This window comes from Phalacrocorax carbo, chromosome 10 (assembly GCF_963921805.1).
Source record: "Phalacrocorax carbo chromosome 10, bPhaCar2.1, whole genome shotgun sequence".
NCBI classification, from domain to species: Eukaryota; Metazoa; Chordata; class Aves; order Suliformes; family Phalacrocoracidae; genus Phalacrocorax; species Phalacrocorax carbo.
In genome coordinates, this window is record NC_087522.1 from 20,860,347 (window position 1) to 20,879,578 (window position 19,232).

General features: G+C 39.9%; 1 protein-coding gene across 6 annotated transcripts in view; it reads left to right on the forward strand.

The window, feature by feature from the left end:
* SIPA1L1 (signal induced proliferation associated 1 like 1) overlaps positions 1-19,232 on the forward strand; it is a 233,176-nt gene that overhangs the window by 11,189 nt on the left and 202,755 nt on the right. For 4 of the 6 annotated variants that reach the window (XM_064462380.1, XM_064462376.1, XM_064462374.1 and 1 more), the window contains exon 2: positions 13,316-13,409. The exons of 1 other annotated variant lie outside the window; for it this stretch is intronic. The gene's annotated coding sequence lies outside the window, so the exon portion shown is untranslated. Of the gene's footprint in view, positions 1-13,315; positions 13,410-16,330; positions 16,408-19,232 lie in introns of all 6 variants that reach the window. One more of the 6 variants, XM_064462375.1, reaches the window with a different exon arrangement.

Sequence of the window (19,232 nt, forward strand, 5' to 3'; positions counted from 1 at the left end):
GAATCAAGAAATATAATTAGAACATTGACAATAGGTAAGTATTTTATACTTGTGTCTGTACTTTTGTGGACTGGCAAGGGCCAGAGCCCTCACCTGACATCTTCGGCAAAATATAGAATCATCTACATAGCTAATGTGGTACAGTATAGTTGCACGATAATTGTGCTACTCTGCATTGAGTGCACTCAACTTCGCTCATTTATGAGTACTAATGAGATTGTATTTTGATGTGACATTACTGTAATATCAGTGCCTCGCATTCATTCATTAGTTTACCTCATTGACTTTGTGAAATAAGGAAATGCAGATGCCCTTGAGCAAGCTATTTTAATACGCACATGGGAAATCTGTAATAGTGTTCAGAGCAGAAGCTGCCTTGGGCTTTAGATTTCATCTCACTGTGGACGAATATATTCACAACTAACTGTAAAGCTGCGTTTGAGTCTCTTGAGCCAGCTCTGAGGAATCTAGTGGCTACGTCCGCACTTGTCTGCAGCCCATTTTTGGCTCCTAAGAGTGGCTCTGCACCTCTCAAGCCCCTACTGTTTACTGGGAACAGTCTCTAGCCATTTGGGATCTCCCGTACATCAGTATCTGTTAGTGAACTTGAACAAAACCATGCTGCAGAATATAAGTTTACTGGCATGGACAGTTATGGATTAGTGCTCAAACCTGTGCCCTGGCTTTATTTATTATTATATCTTTAACTCATGGTGCCTACATGGCACAATGCAGCACACTGCTGAGCTTGTAGCTTGCATCCAGGTAGCATTTAATAGCAATAGCATAGCATTGCATATGAGGTAACTAGCCTTCCTCTTCAGTGGGGTTTACTAAGCTGAGGGACAACATTGTGCTAATGTGGCTGTCCCATTTCTCATTCTGGTGTTAGTCCAGTGTTTTTAGATTACAGGTCAGAAGATCAGTGGTGCTAGCATAATAGCTGATGTGCTACAGATTAAGGTAACACTGGAACAGATTGCTTTGGATTTTAATTGCCTGCTAGATATCCCTGTCTTAGGGAAGTCTTACACATCTTGACCTGTAGCAACAGAGAATGAGACGGTGTACAAAATTGTGAAAAGAATAAAACAGACTGAACAGGAAACAAGTAAACAAAATGTGTAGATGTTGTCAAATCTATGGGCATTGAAATACATTTTAAAGTATTCCTTTAAATCTGGATGAATATCTGGTGTGGGCTCTCAAGTTGTGTTTGAGAAGAATTGTGTTCAAAAGTTATATGTGAAGTACTGTCTGTCTGTACTTCAGAGAGTGTCTCTGCTGGCACCGTGCCTTGTTGAGAGTGAGCCAGTGTGCCTCATGTCATCACTCCTGCAGTTTTTCTGTTTTTGCCTAGTTCTAGCAAATGCACAGATAGTGTTCGTTAGTTCAGAGCTAGCTTGCTTGAGTGCTAGCTCTGTGTAGCGTGGCAGTTGCTGCTGAGATTGCACGGTTGCTGTATCCTAGATTTCTGATAACAGGTTTGAGGCAAGGATGCCCTCAAAGTTTTTTGGTTTCCTATGGAAACCAGCTTGTGTGGTTAGGTTCTGTGTGTGCCTGCCTGTTTGCTCTTCTCTCTAACACTACCTTCTCCCCAGCCTCCTAAATATTTGGAGTTGAGTGGCTATTTTTCTAGCCCCTTATGCACACTGGGAGTCCAACAGGCTTTTTAAAAACGGATTACTGGGTGGGGGAGACTGAGTCCCAGTGGTCTCAGGAGCTGCAGCCTGCAGAATGGTGATGCTAGCTACTAGTGAAGCCAATTAACACAGCTGCATGGGAAAAACATTAGCTGAAGTGTATGTAATCTTAGATATCAAATCTGGTCAAGTACAAGATAGATTTGAAGGTACCAGGCTTTGTTAGTTCATGTAACTACTTGTTCTGTACAGATTTCTGTCAAGTATTCCTTCCAAAAAAGTGCAGAAGACAGAATACAATGAGAGCATGTGGTGATATCTGTATTCAGGTTGCTTAACAGCAGAAAGTATTAAGCGTCCTGTGAGTTTTCTTTTTCTTCTTTGTTCCCCTCTCTCCATAACTGTTCACACTACTATTGTGCGAGCAGCTTTTGTGGCTTTTTTGGTAGTGATCACTTTGTATCAGGGAAATGTCTCTTTCTTCCTTTGCCCCAAAGTATAACGGTGTTATTGTTGAAAAATGGAGTATTGGTTACCAGGAGCTTTCTCATACTAGCTTTTCTCAAGAAGAATCTTGTCCAAGTGCTACTGAGATGTAGGAATGTTTTCAGGCAAGGCTTATCTGGCAAAATTCTGTGAACACCTGGGATCCATCAGAGGAGCAAAACCACAAATGGGATCCTGCCCTTTCACTGTCCTACTGGTTCACTGTCACCAGATGCTCCTGGATTTCTCTTGGCTGCCTGGTGCTTACTGGCAAGTCTGTTGTTGTAAGGCTTTGGTGAAAGGAGGCAATGTGAGGAGCACAAAAGATTTTTCTGTTCTTGCTTTTGCTTGTCTGACCAGTTAAAACTTCAGCACTTTTCTTGTTTAAATTCTTCCTGTTCTGTTTGACAAGTCCAAGCAGGTTCATTCAGTACCTAGTCAAGGGTTGCAGAAACTAATTGTTCTAAGTCTCACTAGACAGGTGGTAGGGGATACCATCCAAAGAGGACATCCTGACTATCTTCTGCACTTGTAGTGCTTTTGAATGTTGGACAAGAAGGCTGCAGGTAAAGCAGGATTTTTAATGATTTGTTTTTAAACTTGTGATTGATTACAAGGTAGGTTTGCAATGTGAGATCTGTCCCTTTTTACAGAGGCAAAATAAAGCGTTTATATCCATCTGAGAAGGAAAGGTCTTTGACTAAGCTGTGTATTGACCTTTGTTGTCTGTGACAGTGGTGCCATGTGAAGCAGTAACTGGGTCAGATTCCTTCCTGCCCCTCAACCCTCCATTTCATCCTCTTGACCTCAGCAACTGCCATATGATGGGCAGTCTGAGCTCAGTAAGCTGTCACCTCTCTTCCTGTTGCTCCTGAGAGTGGAAATCTTTGATCCCTCTTCCCTTCAAGAGCTGAGGAGCATACTGGTCTCTTCACCTGCACTGACTATTTGCAAGGCCTTATATTAGACAGTAATGATTCGTGAACCTTCTAGGATAATAACTTTTTTTTTGCTGTCATGATAATAACGTTTTGCAGTTTAGGTGACAGTAGTCTGTCAAAAAGTCTGAACCTTTTTCAGCCATTGGGCATCAGTCAGCACTAGAGTGTTGGGGCTCTAAAGCTGCTGCAACACATATAATGCTTTTAACTTTGCTCTTGGTAAAAAGAGGAGAGAAAAATAGCATGGAAAGATATGCTAGTTGGTGGGAAGAATATGTAATAACAAACTTGGTTACAAAGTTAGAACACTGATTCAGCAGTGCTTAGAAGTAGGGCTTGAGGACTCCCAATACTGGGTCAAAAGTGTAGTGGTCATATGTAAAGTATCGATCTCAAAAATTATTCTGTTTGCTTTAATGAGAGCAAAAATAAAATACATACCGGTTAGCAGCAGCATGACTTATTTATATTAAGCTTATATTTTTGATCACTATGATTTTATACTGGATTAGATATTACACACTTCCCTGCCAGTGATACCAATTTGGTATCATGTTCTGGCATACTTGATTAAATTTGATCATGTGCCTAAGTCTCATTTGGATAAACTTATCATGGTTGGTGATGTGGTAGTGCAGAGATTTGCTGTTAAGGGTTGTAAAACCAGCATTTCATCTTCTGTAACTTCCTGACAACCTTATCTCTACAAATGTTTGAGAAAGTTTACTTTTCAATTTTATTTGTAACTCGTAAATAACTTAAAATACTATTTGTTTTTATTCTGTGTTTGAGTGATTAAAGGTGGGATGATCTTTGCATGCATTGTACAACCACTATGGTCTAAAGTTATAGAAGGATGCTTTTAAATGTGTTAAACACTAATCTTCATTACATTTGTCTTCATTTTGTTCGTCATCCATTCTTAATGTTACACCAAAACCTAGTTCTACTTTTGTAAAAAGGAAGAAAATTCAGTTCTAGTGAAGAGATTCTTTCTTGATTTCTCTTTAAGCTTTTTGATAGATATAAAACCACAAATCATTTTATCTGGAGAATGTTTTAAAAAAAAAAAAAAGGGGGGGCCATTAGAGGAGGACATTTTAATGGGATCATAAATGTTCTATTTGGATCTGTCTTACTAGATCTGGCTTGGAAATGGAATCTCCTTCTGAAGGCGTTTACATATTCAAAGTTCTCAGTAATTGACCTGATTCTATGATGAGCTGTTATTTATGTTTCAAGCCAGGAATTGGTCTTATCTTTTAAACTCTCTTGACCTTTCTTTGGAAGGGGGGGGGAAACAGACTCTTCTAGGGTTGTGACTAGGTGCATGTTTTTAATACTGAAACAATTCCCATAGGATCTGGGGGCAGCTTCCAACAAAATATGAGACACTGAGTTTCATAAGTAGTGTCATGGGTGCTACAGAATGTGTCTGAATCTGGCGTCAAAGTGCAGGGTGAGGAGATTCAACTGTTGTTGTAATGGTGGGAAACTTTCGACAATTTTTGTTAAGGACATGGCTTCAGATTATTTTTCTTTTTTAACTTATTTTGATCTATGGTAGGTTTTAAAAAACTCTATTTTCATAGGCATTCCATTTAAATTTTCTTCTGTTTTTTTCCCAATAACAGCATTTATCAGCAATGTTTAGAAAGAAGGAGATATACTTGTTTCTTTCAGCGTTCCTTCATGCAGTGAAACAGGAGTGTCTTATGTTTATATTTCCTACAAGCTGAGGAGTCTTTGCTTGGCTTGATTATTGGATTTCAGTAACTTATATTTATGGTATGGTCATGTCTAGAGGCATCAAACAAAATACACAAATTCCTATGCAAGTATAGCTCAGATTCTGCAGGTGGATGTGAGTACGCAGACTCACGTTTTTATGGAGGCTAACCTCCACTGCCTCTGCTGATGCAGTTAGCTCAACGACTCTTCGTTCTTAGTTGGCAGGGGCCTCTGGGAGATCCTCTAGTCCAACACTGCTGCTCAAAGGAAGGTCAGCTAAAGCAGGTGGCTCGGAACATTGTCCAGTTTGGTTTGGAACATCTCTGAGCATGGAAACTCCACAGTCTCTCTGCATGACCTGTTTCAGTGTTCAGTCACCTTTAAAGTAAAATTTTTTTATGTTTACAGGATGTTTCTGATGTTTAAGTATTTCTGAACACTACTTCAGCACAGTGCCTGTCAGGAGTCAAGGGAAAGAGGTTCTCCAGGATACTATTCAGAAATTGTGTTTTATTGTTTGATTTCTGTTCCCTTTCTGTTCATGAGCTACATAGCAACTGCAAGCTGGAGCCACTCATTGGATCTCTCCATTATATAAGGAACAGAACGACAAATTCACTTTTTGATCTACTAGTCTGATATAGCTCTTAGCTAATGTGTTATGCTTTCTGAAAAGCTTTTAAGGAACATCGTCCATATCTATGGTGTTTTGCTGGCATGTGGAAGCAGGCGACATAGTCCTTCTGCAGGTATGCAGAGAAATGTCCAGTCTTGCTGTGGGAGATTGACACACACGCTTTAGATATGAAACTTGCATTTAATTTTGGTGCATACATGTGAATAGCCTGCTAGAGGTCTATTTTTCTCTTTTCTGGAAATGCAGCATCTTTAATTTGAATGAAAATGGGGGGAAAAATGCATACAATTTATTGCTTTGTCACCGTATGTCCAGAAATGCCCAGTACTGTAGTCTGAACTGTACTTCAGGGAAGCTGGTATTTTGTGTGCCTTGCTGTTCATTCTTCTATTTATTGCACTTCTAACAGTAGCTAAAGCAGAGCTTGAATTTACCACAAAATTTACTACTTATTTTTAGGTGACTGTTGTTTTGTATCAAATATGGTGCTGCACAGGTGGTTTTGGAAACCTTGCTCACTCCACACAAAGCCAGTGTTTTATAGGTATCCCTCTGTTGCACTGTAGTAATTCATTAATTTGAGTAATCAGAAAGCAGCATCAAAAACTGGGATGAAAACTTTGCTGGGTAGTCTGAGTTGTAGACTGATGAGGTTGAAAAGGGACGTCTGGAGGTCATCTGTTCCAACCTGCCCCACTGAAAGCATGGCCAGTGTACACCAGAGGTGTACAATGATAGTGAGTTTAGTCTTTGCTATAATCTCTGGTTAGGGAGGTGTAGAAATCAAGATGATCCCCCAGACATCCTCCAGGGTAGCAAACCCAGGTGTTTCAGCCTGTCCTTGTTCCTCATGTACTTCAGCCCCCTAACCGCTTGGTGGTCTCTTTGCTGAGCTAGCTTCCGTCTGTCGTAAACTGGGCATTGTAAAACTGGGCATGCTAGTTCAGATGAGGTCTCACTAGTGCCGAGTAGAAGCGAATGTCACTTAGTAGGTTTAGAAGGTGCACTGACAAGCACTGCAAGGCAAATATTGTTAACTTAATCCTTCCTACAGCTTGAGATGGTGCGTTTTCAGAAATGTCTATTTTTATTCCTAGATGCATGAGGAACCTTTGACTGAATCTTTTTACCATATAACTGTTTCCAGAAAGGATTATTTACATTGTCTAGCTTGAAATAGACTTCCTAATTTGTAGCCAAACTTGTTTCACACAGCTGCAGATTTAATCAATATACTTCTCTGCTCTTAGAAGTTCTTTTCTGTCTAAATTGAACCAGGTAGTTACACATCATTTTAGTTATCCTACTGATGTATTTTGCCTTCTGTGGCATGTTATACTGGTTTATATTGTATTTCTTCAAGCCAGCCATCAAACAAACCATCATGGTTGTCTGACTTTGAGTGGAAAAAGTAGCTTTCTGCCCGCTTTGTTCTTAGCATCAGCTTTCAATTAATAAATTACTTTGATCTGCATGCAGGGATGCACTTTGCACCATATTTTAATGTGTCACTGTTAAAATGAATAGAAGTCATGCCAGAATAAATCTTACGGGAGAAACGTGAAAGCAGGCATTCTCAGAAACAGTGAGTAGGGGAACAAAGTGGTGGTGGGGAGCAGAGAAGAAGCAGTAAATATATTTTTGTCCAGGGTGGATCAATCTTCCACATGAAGCAGTGAGAAAAGACACTTTGTCCTTGCTGCTCGTATCTTTTAGCATATTGCTTGTGACATCTAGCAGGCTTCACGGTGCTGCCAGAGCAGGAGCTAGCTGTGATAGAAGCTGTCTTGCTGCAGAGTCCGGTTGATCCAGAACTGAGACCCTTGGCTTAGGTTCAGACCTCTCTTATGGTAATGTTTTTTTTTTTTATATGACTTTGATTTTTGCCAAGACTAACTTTAGCTAAAACTTGCTGGGACCTGCACAACATTATTTTTTGGCAACTGCAGCACTTGTGCCATGGGCTGTTGGCAGGTTGGATCACTAGCTTCATTTGTAAGATACCATGGAGTGTTTCAGGACATAAGGACAAATCAGCTTGTGGCCTGTGCTTGTCACATCTGTCTTGCCTTTCACTTCATGGGAAGAGATGTATTGGGGGTAATTATGTGTAACTGAGCCACTCTTCCTATCTTGTCAATGTTACCTTTTCTATTAATTTGATCAGTGGACACAGATGAGATAAAAATGTAAACTGTGCCTATTTGAATGACTTTGTGCTTCTTGGATTATTTAGATTATTCTTTTAATCTGCCATGAAATTAGTTGTCACATGGAGTTTCAACTAATGCCAGTTTTCTACCTCTTAGAGTTTAGTTTTTTCCCGTGAGGACTGGTCAGAAGTTTTTGTAATGCACCTGCAACTTGCTTTCTGTAGTCACAGGTGTGGGCTTTCTAAACTAGAGTTTGCTCTTTTAAAGCAACTTGTAAAAGTGTGCGCTGTTCATGAGACTGACCTGTGTTAAAACTGCAGTCAAAGCCTTGTCCAGGCTGGGTGTGTTTTGTTGGTTTTTGTGTTGGGTTTGTTTTTGTTTTTACTGTAAAAGTAGCTAATGTCTACCTTTTTTTTTCCTCCTTAGTTTGCTTTCATATCAGCTTCAGGTAAACATTGACTTTTCCCCCCTCTTTATTCTCATTTGAAGAAAAAGAACATCCACAGTGTTCATGGTTATAAACTTTTAAAAGTTTGAAACTATTAAATACATTTCTTACAGAAACTTTGCTGTTCAGGAGCTTCTAAAATAACACTGGAAGTAAAAAGGCTTATGGGCTATGATATTAGTGTAGCTAGTGGTGGTACTTTCTGCTTCTTTTTATTGGATTTCATTTTTGTGGCTCTTATTTCTAACCTTACTGTTGAAACAATATTTATTGCAGGTGTGGGTCAACTAAAACTCACTGAACTTCTAGTAACATACTTTTTGGTTTGTGCATGTGTGCTGGTTTTGGCTGAGAAGGGGTTAATTCCCCTCACCGTGGGGGGCGGCTGCCTTTCCGGCTTCCCGCGCTCTGCCGCGTGGCGGGGGGGGGGGCTGGGAGGGGCGAGGCCATGGCGGGGGCGGCTGACCCCGACTGGCCAATGGCAGGTTCATTCCATACCACGTGACACCATGACCAGTATATTAAGGGGTGGGGGGGCCCAGTTGCGGCTCGCGGGCGGCGCGGCGTCGGGCGGTGAGTGGCTGCGGCGCGTGCGGTTTGTTTCGGCAGTTCGTGTGTCCCCTCCCTTCCCCCCCCCCCTCCCCCGGGGCTTTGCGCCTCTCGTTGTTCTCCTTTACATTGCATTTCTGTTGTTGTTTCTTTTAATTTTCATTATTAAACTGTTCTTACCCCAACCCACGAGCGTTACCCTTCTGATTCTCTCCCCCATCTACCGGTGGGGAGTGAGCGAGCGGCTGTGTGGGGCTGAGCTGCCGCTGAACCACGGCAGTCTTTTTGGTGCCCAACGTGGGGCTCAAGGGTTGGAGATAACAACAGCTGCTGGTCACAGCACCATGTTGTCCTTTTTGCAGTTGGTGTTAAAGATCGGTGTTGGTTTGTTGAGTCTGCTGTGTTCTGCTGTGATTAGTAACGTTTTGCCGACGAGATTTGTTATACAAACACTCGTTTTCAGCTTTATCTGGTATTTGGGGTTTTTGCTGAAACCGTTACTGTACTTCGGATACCACCTTGTTGAGGCAATTAGCAATTATACCTCCTCCTCTGAGAGACTTTATATGGAGGAAATACAGAATAGTATCTTTGCAATTTTGTTCTATGATGTTTCTGCCTCTATTACAACAACCTTTTTGTATCTTGAACATCCTTGGGTGGTTAAGGTGCACTTACTGTTAGTTTTTGGGCATGTTGTTTTGGTTTTGACTAAGCAACTTAAGAATATCACCCAGAAATCTGCCCTGAGGCTTGATAGTTACGAGTGGCAGGGCATGTGGGATAGCATGGGCAAATACCTAGGGCAGTGGGCACCCCCGGTGTTTTGGAGTTTCACCCCCGAGCAAGTGCAGAATCCTAAAAAACTAGTAGAATATTTGGAGAAAGTGTGTTGTTGTGCTGGGAACTTGAGAGACACAGATAACTGCAACATGCTGGGGTCTGGCCCATGCATACCGAGCCCTGCTCAACAGTATTCAGTGCCCCCAGGGGGAAGAGAAGGTCTCTGCGTTGAAATGCAAAGTGACTGGCACTGTAGTCACTCCAGCCCTGAGGACAGGCACTGCAGCCACTCAAACCCCCACAACAAGTACTGGAGCTGGCTCAGAGAATCAACCCGTACCAGTATCAGTTGCCCCCATACACAAGATGAAATATTGGAAGCGGACGTCAACTCTTTTAAAATGGGATGATGAAAAAGCAGGGCCGTCATGGGGAGAGGAGGAAGAAGTCATAAATGAAATAGAGACCACCCGATCCCTGTCCTTGGGTGAGTTGCGAGATACGTGAAAAGATTTCAGCTGTTGTTCAGGTGAGCACATTGTCACCTGGCTGCTCCGATGCTGGGATAATGGGGCCAGTAGCCTGGAACTAGAGGGAAAAGAAGCCAAACAACTGGGATCCCTTTCTGGGGAAGGGGGCGTTGACAAAGCAATTGGGGAAAAAACCAGAAGCCCTCAGCCTCTGGAGGTGACTCCTGTCTGGAGTGAAGGAAAGGTATCCCTTTAAAGAAGATGTTACATATCACCCAGGAAAATGGACAACTATGGAGAATGTCATCCAGTATCTAAGGAATTAACTGTGCTTGAGGTGATTTATGGTGACCTGGATGATCAACAGTCATCCAAAGATCCAGATGAAGCCGAGCGCACACGACCCATGTGGCGGAAGTTTGTACGGAGCGCACCATCTTCGCATGCAAACTCATTGGCAGTGATGTCCTGGAAAGATGACGAGACACCAGCGGTGGCGGAGGTGATTGATAGACTCCGGGATTACGAAACGAATATCTCTTCCTCGCTCGTCTCTGCTGTGGAGAAACTATCCCAAGAGGTCCAGCAACTCAAAGAAGATATGCTCCCCGGGGTTTTGCGCCTCTCGTTGTTCTCCTTTACGTTGCATTTCTGTTGTTGTTTCTTTTAATTTTAATTATTAAACTGTTCTTACCCCAACCCACGAGCGTTACCCTTCCGATTCTCTCCCCCATCTACCGGTGGGGAGTGAGCGAACGGCTGTGTGGGGCTGAGCTGCCGGCTAAACCATGATAACATGTAATTCATAAACACTTCAGGAGAAAGCAGTGCTGCGTTTTAGGATGGGGAGCCTTAATTTACATGAAAGGGGGGTAGCTTTTTATATGGGGACTTGTAGAGGTGTTATTGTTTCTGGTGAAGGTCTGTCCGGTGTCCTGGATCTTGAAATACAAATGTTATTGATGAAAATAAGAGGAAGGGAAATAAAAAATATTGTTACTTCAGACTTGTCTTTCCTTTGTGTGAACTGTTTTATATGTAGAATTGCTTGTAGGACTGATAAGACGAATAAAATTGTAGTATGGTAAACCTGAATTATTTTTTCTATCCTCGCCACTAGCTGCATTATTAAACTTTTTTTTTGTTGTTGTTAAAAACTGCATCTTCTAAGTGGCAAAATATTAGAATGGCTAGAAAGATTTATGATTTGTATCCCAAGTCAATCTTCAGCTGGAGGGGGTGGTTAGCGTATGTGTGGAAACTATTCTAAAACTGCTTTCTGTCATTGTTTTCTTCTAGGACAGTGGTCTACACCAGATAAATGTTTAGTATATGTCTTGATTGGAGTATGTGAATTATTAAGTTGGCTTATTTTTGCTTTGGCTAAGAAGGTTGAATCTGAAGATCTTGCTGCCTGTATTTGCATTTCAGTATATACCAAATGCAGGTTTAATTATGGAAACTAAATCTGCTTTAAAGCAATTGCAGCCAAGGTGAATGCAGTCCTGTTTCCCTTTAGTTCCTATCTTCCCAACTGGTGAACTGAAAGACATAATCTAGAGTGTAAATTTGTTTTCGTTTTTGATTTCCACACCCTCAATAAAAAAGCCTCAGAAAACCCAAAACACCGCCCTCCCTCCCAAAAAGCTGACAGGAAAAAAGAGAAATTTCTGGTAAAATGCCTGTCTGTCTGGGCAATGATACGATGTGGTAGTGCTGCTCTTCCTGTGCCCTTGTGCTTGTCGAAGGCTGACTGTCTCACTGACAGAACATGCAGTGCTCTTACCAGGGAGTGCCTGGAGAGCGGAGGCTCCCAGGCTGTGACTTGCTTTTCACAAAGTAGTGAATCAGCATGGACTAAAACTGGACGCCTTCTGTGTATGAAACTCTAAGGGATGCCTGTTTTTAAAGTTTCTTACACTTGATCATAAATTTGTATTCTTAGTTGTTTGTGAATTCATACTGATCTAAAATCAATGGAGCAAATAGGAAAATTGGTTTAGTGCTGCAGAGCAGAAGGCATTAGTGGAACATCGGTAATTTTATTTTTTTTTTAATTGCAAAGGGAATATAAGGTTCTGTAGGGAGGTAGTCAGCATTGCTGATGCGTTTTAAAAAAAATTTTTTTAAGCTAATGCTTTTGAAAAGTTGTGTAAGAATTGCTTCAGTTAATGGGTTTCATCCTTTTTTGACAATTCTTTGTTTTCACTGGTAGGAGACTACGTGATACAGAGTACTAGCTTGATTAGGCTTTATTTTCATGTGTTTTAGTAGATAAAGCAGGGACTGTTCTTAAAAGCTAAATTCCACTTTGCAGAAGTGCATCCACACTAAGCACTGAGTAGATCAAACAGTAATTATCTGAACCATTGGCTAATGACCACGGGAAGAGGAGAGAAATTAATGGGCAGGAGGAATGTGCTGCTGTTGAACTCTAGACCTGTACCAGGTTCTTTTGGTTGAGAGCCTTTACTAAGAAAAAATGCTACTGATTTGGCATACCGCTTTCTAGTGTCACTGTACTGATCACTGCATCTCCTGAAAGGTAAACCTTAACTCCAGCCTGCAAAAAGGAGATGTAAAAACTGATACTAGAACACGTGTTCCAGATGCAATCACATTTCCAAATTTTTAAATTAAGGCTAATAACAAACATTGTTACTGCTTGTTATTTTTGTACTTTATTGTGATAATGACTTTCAGTTAAGCTGTATGTAAGAAGCTTCTTGGCTGTATATGTTTGCTGGGACATAAACATTTCATTTTTAGAATTTACTGATTCATAGTTCTGGTCATGTGTAAAGTAAGAGGGAAATTGAGTTACAAAACTTAGAAGTAGCTCTGTACATCTAAGGCTACTGCTGGACCACTGCAGAGACACCTTGGCAAAGGTCACCTTAAGTATCAGAGGAAGGTTAACTAGGGAAAAAACCTAAATGCCAAGCACAAACTTATTTTGGCTAATAAACATGGATCTGGCGAGTTCTGTCGTCTTAAGGTGTCTGTTCCTTTAGCAGAACCAAATATTTCAGACCCGTTACTCCTCTGCCTAAGTTTCTGTTGTTACGATGGGATGCGAATGGGTGATGTTTTCAGCAGGCAAGCGTTCAAAGTGATTGTTCAGCTAAAGGATGAACTTGCCGGAAGGACGTTTTGTATTTTAAACAAATTGCACAAATTAATTCCTTTTGTATATCTAAAGGAATAGTGAAGCATATGGTGCATCCATAATTGAACTTGCCATAGAGTCTTATTAAGTTTAGCAGTTCACTCTGTGAATTCCTTATATGGTTACGACTGTGACTAAAATTTTTCTTGATAAGGTGTTTAGAAAAGAAAACAAGTTTAGAATGCCTACTTTGGAGAAAAAAGGGGTTTGGTATGGTGTTCTTTTTGTTTGGGTCTTTTTTGTGCATGTGTGTGTCATGATGCTGTTGCCCTAAAATCAAACCTTCAACTTTTGATTTATTTTAGGTGAAAATTATACTTTGGATGTGATCAGATAATTACTCTGAAAGTCTGAAGATTGTTGTGAACCTTCAGCTATCTAAAGGAATTGATGAGCAGGGTAAGAATTCACTAACTTTGCATAGTATACTTTTGAGGATATTTGGCTACTGTAATATCGAATGTTCCACTTCCTGCTACATAAGTGGAGAGAACAAAGAAAACGATGAAGGGTAAAGAGCAGTCAAAACCAGTCTTCTTCCAATCCAGCCTAAGGTGAAATATCATCGTTCTGAACATGGAACATGGTAGTGGTAGACATGAAGTGCTTTCCACAGTACAGATACATGGTAGCAGAACACTAAGCTTGTTGAGGAAAAAGAGGCAAATTTTTTAGTGCCTCTTTATTTTGAAATCCAAGAATAAAGTGAAGTGCCATGTTGGCTCTGAACCATTTTTTAAACTGGTTCTAGTGTATGGACGTCATAACTGTTACTGAGGAATAACTTGAGGGAGTTGCTTTGGGTTTGAAATATCCTAAAATGTGTTTAATTTGAAAAGCTGCTTGTTTTTCTTGTCAGATATTAAAAGTTTTGCCTGATAATTTCTTGGCATGCAGTAGAAACCTCATATTGAGAAGAAGCTTGAACAGAAGTGTGCCGAGAACAAAACCTGTTTCTTTTGAAGATCCATTCCACAGTGTATAAGTAGTTAAACCATGTCTGGGTTTTCTGTGTTATTTCTCATGACTTCTTTACCTTGATAGCTGTAGGCGATTCATTGTAACAGTTTCTGACCTTTTGTTCTTGTGGGCACTACGTGGTTAATGGACTCAAAAGTAGAGTGACTTTTTAAAAAAAATGTAAGAATTTAGCAGGGTCTTGATAGACAGGGTGGATCATCCTATGGCAAAATTGACTTAGTACAATGACTTTACACCTTAAAGTTCTTTTATTTCTGCCAAGGAAAATGTAATTCCTGCAATGCAATGCTAATGTGGATTTGGCTTAATTTTTCTTTTTAGACACAAAGAGTTTCTGTGCATGATGTGGTGGAGCAGGGGAAAGTAATTTGCTTGTGTGCAGGTGTTTTTTTTTATGGTTCCTAAAACAAGGACAGCTGAAGGAAGAGTAAAGGTGGCTTTAATATACACTGTGCAGTTACAGATATTACAGATATGTAACAATAGTTTAGGTCCTCTTTGCTCATTGCAGGTTAGAAAATTATTAAAAATGTTAATAATATCTTTCCTTAGTGCCTTCTTTTGGGGACTACTTAGGCTCTTCAGTGTAATGAGTTCAGTTTTTCTTCCCTAAGATGGTTTATACTTTGTCTTTAATTGTAGTTTGGACTGTTTTTTTTGATAAAAAGGTATTTTGTGAATTTTCAAAGTTTCTTAGGTAATTGCTATGTAATCAAAACTATACAGAAATATCCCTTGTTAATCTACTGTGTGCCAAATAGCCTTCTTTTCTGCATGGTAGTGAGCCAATCTTATGGGCCCAAAGGAGCAATGTGTGGTTAAGGAAGAATATAGGGTTTTTTTAGTGGTGTGTGTTTTGTTTTTTTTTTATTTGAAAGCTCTAAGCTCATATAAGCACCTAAGACTGAAATGTACTTAAGCGCAGGTTTTGGAGGCAGGATTTCACTCCTTTGCTGTTTTGATTTTTGAGAGATGTGTCTCCCAAATCTGTTTGACACCCTAGAAATATACTTAACAATGAACTAGGGTGCCTTACGTGTCAGATCTACACCTGAAACTGCATTGTGACTGGCCTGTTTTACTGATGGTGAGAGCTTATGGAACTGGCTTTCTGCTCTCTGCTAGATTCTGCTTCAGGGCCTCCCTCCCAGGCACGTCACTGCTGCACAAGTCATTGAGTAATTTTGCTGTCTCTCCTCCATCTCATACGTGCTTGCACAATTGAGAAGGCAGTAGAAGGCAAGAAGCTGCACCAAAAGATTTGCTCATCAAACCACATTCTAAAAATAGTGTTGTGACTTTAGGTGTTTCTGGGTCTTTATATGTTGCCTTCTCTGAAAGACCAGCAAAGCTAGTAAATATATTTTTAAAGAGTAGCTAATCAAAGTGGAAAAGGAAATCTCTTATCTGAAAATCTCAAAGCTGGTATAACTTCTACTTGTAAAACAAAAAGAAGATAGGTTGTAACAAATGCAACTTTGAGTATAGTGCAGCTGCTGTCTCGTTCTGAGAGAATTCACAGCCACAACAGTTCTTACCTAATTCTTTTGATTTTATATCCTTCTGCAATGAGGATGTTAATTGAGGCTGCTGTGGGTCATTTTTGGACACTAGAAACTAACAAAAGCTTTTCTTTACACAATTAGCAGCTGTTCGAGAATAATGTCGTTATGTTTTAAGCTGTATTTGAAGTCTATAGGTGACAGATTCCTTGGTGTCCCCCCCCCCCTTTTTTTTTTCCCGTTGGGGGTGCATCACTCCTTTAATTTCTGAGTGCAGTTCTGAGAGGGGGGAGGGGAAAAAAGTCACCTAAACAATATCAATAGTCTGAGGTATTTATGAATTTTCTGTGTTTCTGTAATGAAACTTATTGTTCTGCTTTTTTCCCCTCCTTTTCAAATCTGTATTACGATGGCAGGGGTGTCACTGCTGGCTCTGTGCATGGCAGATTGCATTCCAACAGGTGTGTTGTTTTTGTTTTCCCGGATTTTTTTTTTTTTAATTCAGTATGAACATTATACTTTACATCAGTATTTCAGTCTAGTTGGAACAAGTTTAGCTTAAGTAGTGGTTGAGTTGTGGTTTTGATGGAATGATTGTTTGGCAAGCTTCATCCATAAACACTCTGGTGCTTTCAGCACATAATATTTTGGGGCAGCCATAGTGCAATTGCATAATCTTAAATTATGTGCTTTACAAATAAGAGATGTTTATAAGGATTGAATGCAAGCCTTGAGCAGTTGAAAGCTTGGGGCATAAAAAAGAATCTAACTTCTTGTCAGTATCCCAGGCTTTATTTTAAGAATTTCTTTTTTTTTAATTTTTTATTACATGCATAGTTCAAGCTAATACGAATCTTCTGATGATACAGGAATGCGTGGGATTTCTTTCAGGTTTGTAGGGGCTCCTTAATGAGGTATGTTGTTCATCTTCGGTTGCTAGTCTGTAGTTTCAGGTGACTCACAGCCCTTGTGACATTCCACACCCCTCCCCTGCCCCAAATGGTGGCTAGAAAACTTTGCTTTATTAAGAGAAAGACCTGGTAGCATTCAGGAAATGCTGAATAGCATAGGTACTGAAAAATGAGAGAACAACACTTCTTTTGGTAATCTGAGAGTGACTTAGATGCTTAGTCAAAACTGTTTTACATGTATCATTTTAGGGGACAGTTAAATCTAAGCCTTAGATACTGCTAAAACTGTACTTCACAGCTTCCCCTGACCCCTTTTTTTTTTTTCTAACATGAGGAAGAAAATGTAAGAAACAGTATATTACAAGCAGTTATTTTTACAGTGTTCTACTAGCTTCATGACTGCCAGCATTGGAGATGACAGATTTGGGGTGTTATATTAAAGTGCCTGATTTTCCATGGATTCGCTTCTTGAATCAAACTATAATTCTGACCTTGATGTTGTCCTGTGGTCACAATTACATATTGTGGAGAAGAAGATGGCTCTTAATCAGAATTTAGAAAGAAATTTTTCTTGCTAGGATTTCACCAGTCCTTGTATACCATGGAAAACTATTTCCTGCTTGTGTTCATGACTTCAGCTGTCTCTTTTTTAATTTTATTTTTAAAAGTCCATCTAAGGCCATAATTGTCCATAAGTTTTGTTTGTATAGATGTTGTGTTGTATCTCTGTTTGATTGGCACTTTTTATCAAGTTCATTATCTTTTTGTACAATGTGGGTGACAAATAGTAGTCAAGAACAACTGTAATGGTATGTGGTGACAATGTCTGTTTTGTTTTCCTTTCTAAAATATCCCAATTCTTTTCACTTGTGTTTTGATGCTGTAAAGGTGATACTTCCAGTGAAATATCCATTATTCTGACAAATTCTGAATCTGAATCTCAAACTTTTTAGCTTTGCAAAGGTTACCAAAGTTCCTGTATCTGTCCGTTTACTCTGTGCTGATGCATATGTTCATGAGCATAGGCCCAAGTGTAGATGCTTGAGAAAAGATGATGCACCGATAACCTCTTCCCTTCTTTTTCTGTCCCCTGGTCACCATTTAAAACAACTTATTGCTTCAGCTTATCTCCCACTTGGTGTTTGTTGATTGGTTATAATTTCCAGGTAATTTTTCTGTGTCTCATCCTGTAAGAATTTGATTTATTTAAGACCCTTTGGTGAGACACCTTGCTGAGAGCTTCTAAACTTCCATGTGTATTCTTGAACTTTTCAGATGTATTGCATTGAATAATCTTTTTGTGCTCATTGTCTCCTTTAGCAAATCCTAAATGGTTGGACTTCTCTTTATGAAAATTGGAGTGCTTTATTCCTTATTGTAAAGAAAGATGATGTTTTGCTTTGAACAGGCGAGTAAAGTAAGATGAATAATAAAGAGTAACTCTAGCAGAGCCAAAAGGCACACCTTGTAGTTGTGGCAATGGCATGAGATAACTCTGAATGCGTTTTAACCTGTTGCTTTATGCTGCCTTAAACCCAAGCTCTGCTGCACAGTAGAACTGGAAATATTTGAAAGACACACGTTCCCTGCCAGTTGTGAGGCAACCACGCCCTGACTTGTTTGCTACACTTATGAAGGTGCATTTTTAATATATTGTAAACAGTTCCTCATGGTTGCTGTGTAATAAGAAGCTGATTTAATGAAGTTTCTAAAAGGAACAAGTATTTAAATCTCAGCTTTGTGTAACAGATTCTTTTGTTTGAACACTTTAAACTGTTGAATAAAATATGCGACTGCAATTAAGTTTAACTGTGTGTGTAGTACTGTGATACAGCTGAGGCAGCTCTTTGTGCCTGTTCCCTGTGCTCAGGCAGCGGGGAGGTCTCCCAGGGTGCTGCCTTCCCTGAAGGTTCCTCCTCACCCCCTCGCCAGCTGGATAAATCAATATGCTGCAGATACACAGGTGTATTTTAGACCTGTCAGTAACTGGCTGATAGTCAGAGCTGTGCTATGTAGAGAGGTAGCTAGTATGCATTCTTTGAGAGCCAGTATGGTAATGTGAAATAATCATTTGCACTAGGTTTTGAGGATATCTGAGAGGCATCATGTTACATTTCAGATAGCAAGGGGAAGGTGCTCAGAATAATTCTAGTCCGTGCGCCTTTAGAAGTATTTCTTTGAGACTTCCAAATAACATATAAAAAACGACATCTCTGGCTGGGTTCTGGGGTGGCAAAATACCAAATACAGTACTTGTGCAGTAGTACACGAACAAAATAGTTTCTGACAGCGTCTCAAGTGATATATGTTAATTCTAGAATGATATTCTGGAAAATCATGCAACAATCCTAATGTAATTAGTGTTTCATGGATTATAATGTTCTAAGTTCATTTTGTTTTTGAAAACTAATTGCAAGTACAGTATGAAGCTCAGTGATACTTCTGAGAGAAGTCTGTTCTTTTGTATTGCAGAAAAAAATTAAATGACTACAAGATAAGCCGAACAAACCCTCCGAAGTTTCATGTTGGTATCCACAAAGAGAAAATCCTCTTTTCTGGCCTGTTCTTGGGCATGAAATCATGGGAATAACAAGGACACTTACTGCTTTTAGTTGTACCCAAATAATGACCTTTTTTTCTTTTGTGGTCAGTGGCTACATTTCTTTCTACAAAAGCATCTAGTCTTTTATTTCTAGGTGCTTTTATAGTTAGAAAATAGCACCTGATGGAGAGAATATGTAATTGTTGTTTTCTCAGGATGCGTTCCCCAACAAAATTATTACTCAGTAGTAGAATAAGGAGATCTTTTGTAATATACTAATCGTTCT